Source organism: Pan troglodytes, chromosome 7, assembly GCF_028858775.2.
Source record: "Pan troglodytes isolate AG18354 chromosome 7, NHGRI_mPanTro3-v2.0_pri, whole genome shotgun sequence".
Classification (NCBI taxonomy): domain Eukaryota; kingdom Metazoa; phylum Chordata; class Mammalia; order Primates; family Hominidae; genus Pan; species Pan troglodytes.
Genome location: NC_072405.2, coordinates 79,142,514 through 79,147,171, shown reverse-complemented (window position 1 = coordinate 79,147,171; position 4,658 = coordinate 79,142,514). Strand labels below are relative to the sequence as shown.

Sequence of the window (4,658 nt, the reverse complement as noted above, 5' to 3'; positions counted from 1 at the left end):
CAGACATGGACAAATAGACCAATGGAACAGAATATATAGTTCAGAAATAGAACCACTATAGTGCCATGAGGGAAAGAATGGTCTTTTCAAATGAAGCTGGGTTCACCAATATCCATATTGTATGAAAATAAAATTTGAAACTTATCTCTCACCACACACAAAATTAACACTAGACGAATTTTAATCCTAAATATACAATAACACATCTAGAAAGAAGACATAAAAAATATTCTTGTGAGTTTGAGGCAGGCAGTGATTTTTTAAACAGGACATAAGAAGCACTAACCATAAAGGTAAAGATTGATAAATTGAACTACATTGAAATAAAAACCAGTGTTCATCAAAAGGCATTAATAGTTCCAAGACTAAGAAACAAAACAAGAGTGAAAAGGCTACAATGCCAAAAAAAAAAGTGAAAAAGAAAGCTACCAAGTAGAAAAAGATATTTGTAATACCTATATATAACAAATGAATCATAACTATCGTATATGAAACATTTCTACAAACTAATAGAAAAGAAGCAGACAACCCAATAGAAAAATGGGCAAAAGACTTAAATTGGCATTTCATAAAAGAGGACACTCAAAAAAAAATCATCAATCATATGACAGGCTGCTCAACTTTATTAATCACCAGGACAATGCCAATTAAAACCAAAATGCAAATTTGAATCACTGTACCCCACCAGAATAGCTAACATTAATAATAAGACCACAATATCAAATTTAGGCAAGAATGCAAAGCAATTTGGACTCTCAGACACTGTTGGTGGAAGCGCACATTTGTAACAATGTTGGAAAAGTGTTTGATAATATCTACTGAAGTTGAACTTACCCAAACTCTCTATTTTTTATGTATAGCCAAGAGATGCTTATATGTACACCAAAAGTCATGTACAAGTGTTTATAACAGGACTATTCATGATAGCTCAAAACTCAAAACAACTCAAATGCCCATCAATATTTCACAGATAGGGCCTGGCTACAGTGGCTCATGCTTATAATCCCAACACTGTGGGAGGCTGAGGCAGGTGAATCACGGGAGCTTAGAAGTTTGAGACCAGTCTGGGCAACACGGTGAAACCTCATCTCCACAAAATATACAAAAATTAGCCAGGTGTGGTGGTGCACACCTGTGGTCCCAGCTATTCAGGAGGCTGACGTGAGAGGATTGCTGGAGCCCGGGAAGTCAAGGCTGCAGTGAGCCATGATCATGCCACTGCACTCCAGCCTAGGTGACAGAGTGAGACCCTGTCTCAAAAAACAAAAATTCACTTGTAGCTCCATAGGTCCATGTAAGTTTATGAACAGGAATAAAGAAAAGAATATGAATAGAATCAATTGTTCTTCAAGCAATTCTTGCAGGACCTTCCTGAAATGTTGATCATTTCTGGGCTCATTGTCAGCACTGGGGTAGATAAAAAGCTACTGTGGGTTTGAATTTTTTTAAAAAATAAAGAAGACATTTATGCAGCCAAAAGACACATGAAAAAATGCTCATCATCACTGGCCATCAGAGAAATGCAAATCAAAACCACAATGAGATACCATCTCACACCAGTTAGAATGGCGATCATTAAAAAGTCAGGAAACAACAGGTGCTGGAGAGGATGTGGAGAAATAGGAACACTTTTACACTGTTGGTGGGACTGTAAACTAGTTCAACCATTGTGGAAGTCAGTGTGGCGATTCCTCAGGGATCTAGAATTAGAAATACCATTTGACCCAGCCATCCCATTGCTGGGTACATACCCAAAGGATTATAAATCATGCTGCTATAAAGACACATGCACACGCATGTTTATTGCGGCACTATTCACAATAGCAAAGACTTGGAACCAACCCAAATGTCCAACAATGATAGACTGGATTAAGAAAATGTGGCACATATACACCATGGAATACTATGCAGCCATAAAAAATGATGAGTTCATGTCCTTTGTAGGGACGTGGATGAAGCTGGAAACCATCATTCTCAGCAAGCTATTGCAAGAACAAAAAACCAAACACCGCATGTTCTCACTCATAGGTGGGAATTGAACAATGAGAACACATGGACACAGGAAGGGGAACATCACACACCGGGACCTGTTGTGGCGTGGGGGGAGGGGGGAGGGATAGCATTAGGAGATATACCTAATGTTAAATGACAAGTTAATGGGTGCAGCACACCAACATGGCACATGTATACATATGTAACTAGCCTGCACATTGTGCACATGTACCCTAAAACTTAAAGTATAATAAAAAAAATTAACAGCATAAGGTCAGAACTTTCAGCTGGGCGTGGTGGCTCATGCATGTAATCTCAGCACTTTGGGAGGCCAAGGAGCATGGATCACTCGAGGTCAGGAGTTCAAGACCAGCCTGGCCAACATGGTGAAACCCCGTCTCTACCAAAAATGCAAAAATTAGCCAGGTGTGGTGGCACGTGCCTGTAATCCCAGCTACTCAGGAGGCTGAGGCAAGAGAATCATTTGAACCCAGGAGGTAGAAGTTGCAGTGAGCCAAGGTTGCGCCACTGCACTCCAGCCTGGGCAACAGAGCAAGACTCTGTCTAAAAAAAAACTAAACTTTTTTTTTACTACTATGATAAAAAATAGTGTTGATTGTTGATATTACTGGGAAAACGTATTGTCATTTCTACTCTTTCTTGCTCTGAGTATTATAAGTAATTATCCCTTTTCAAATTTATTCCCAGTTAGTGCCTATCTTCAAATTTCTCCTGTTCCTAAGTCTCATGTATTTATTGAACTTTCTATGTGTTACTTTATTTTCTTTCCTCTTAATCAACAATTCTGACTGGTAAGTAGTAAGGTTCAACCTCAAATAGCTGGTGTAAATTGCCAGGATACCAGGCTACTAAAAACAGCAAACTGCAGTTAAATTCTCTTTCTTCTTTGTCATTTAAGAAAAGTTGAGCCCTTTCCACTCAGCTGTTTTCTTGCACAGGAGGGCCATAGTCAGCCATGGAGCCCAGCAGGAAAGGCATGATCTTCAAGTCCCACTTCAACAAGCACTGGCAGTGGTGTGTGGCTACATGGTTCAACCACGTCTGGACCCATCCGGCCCATAGTAAGGTGCTGCATGGTGAGGTATCATACCAAAGTACACGCTGGCCAGGGCTTCAGCATGGAGGAGTTAAGGGTGGTTGGTATTCACAAGAAGGTGGCACAGAACACTGACATCTCTGTGGATCCGAGAAGGCAAAACAAGTCCACTGAGTCCCTGCAAGCCAATGTGCAGTGCTGATGGAGTGCCGCTCTAAACTCATCCTCTTCCCCAGGAAGCCCTTGGCCCCCAAGAAGGGAGACAGTTCTGCTGAAGAACTGAAATTGCCCCAGTAGCTGACAGGACTACTTATGCCTGTCCAGAATGTCTATAAGAAGGAGAAAGCCCGAGGCATCACTGAGGAAGGGAAGAACTCCAAGGCCTTTGCTAGTCTCCATGTGGCCTGCACAAATGCCCAGCTCTTCTGCATATGGGTAAAAAGAACCAAGGAAGCTGAAGAACAGGATATTGAAAAAAAATAAAGATAAAGCCCTGGGGACTTGTAATAAATCAACAGTAAAAAATAAAGAGGAAAAAAAATAAAAGAAAAAACGAAAAGTTGAGCCAAGTGTGGTGGCTCACGCCTGTAATCCCAGCACTTTGGGAGGGCGATCACTTGAAGTCAGGAGTTCAAAACCAGCCTGGCCAACATGGCAAAACCCATCTCTACTAAAAATACAAAAATTAGCCAGGCATGGAGGTACATGCTTGTAATCCAAGCTACTCGGGAGGCTGAGGCAGGAGAATCGCTTGAACCTGGGAGGTGGAGGTTGCAGTGAGCCAAGATCACATAACTATACTCTAGCCTGGGCAACAGAGTGAGACTCTGTCTCAAAACAGAAAAGGAAAAATAAAATAAATAATTAAAAATTATCTGAGCACGGTGGTGTGCACCTGTAGTCCTTGCAACTCAGGAGGATGACATGGGAGGGTGGCATGAGCCCAGGACTACACCACTGCACTTGAGCCTGGGTGACAGAGTGAGAGACCCTGTCTCTAAAATGAAGAAAAGAAAAGAGAAGAAGAAAAGAAAGAAAAGAAAAGAAAGAAGGAAGGAGGGAAGGAGAAAAGAAAGAGAAAAATAAAGAGGGAGGAAGGAAGGAAGGGAGGGAGGGAGGGAAAAAGAAAAAGAAAGAAGAAGGGAAGACAAACAAAGAAAAGTTGAAAAGTTCAGGGTAGCATCCAAATATACTCTACTGTTGAAGCTTAACACAAATGGTGGAAAGGAAAAGCTGATTAATGCTCTTCTAAACCAAAGTCCTTAGGACAATATTCAAAAACTTTATTCCTTTCAATAATCAAGGCAAAAGCAGAAGAGCAATCATGAATTGCAAGTTAAACTGGAATCTTGATTTTTACATTCTCTCATGTTAGAGCTTCCTGGATCCTTAGAAAGCGAATTCTGAACAAGCTCATTTCTGTACCTTAGACAGCACATACTCAAAAAAGAATTGGTCTGTACATTTCCACTTTATGTTTTAAAAATTTCTGTATCCAAGGTTTCTGAAAATCATATGAGTGAATTGCCTTGGTACAACTTCAGATCTGGTAAATAAACAACTTTGTCCCTCCTTATAAGCATAGATAGCTAGAAGCAAAACTCTTTTA

The 4,658-nt window shown here is 40.5% G+C and overlaps 1 pseudogene; it reads left to right on the top strand.

Annotated features, from left to right (window-relative positions):
• Positions 1-2,968: 2,968 nt before the first annotated feature.
• On the top strand, positions 2,969-3,532 carry LOC100612223 (large ribosomal subunit protein eL13-like; annotated as a pseudogene).
• The last annotated feature ends 1,126 nt before the right edge of the window (positions 3,533-4,658 follow it).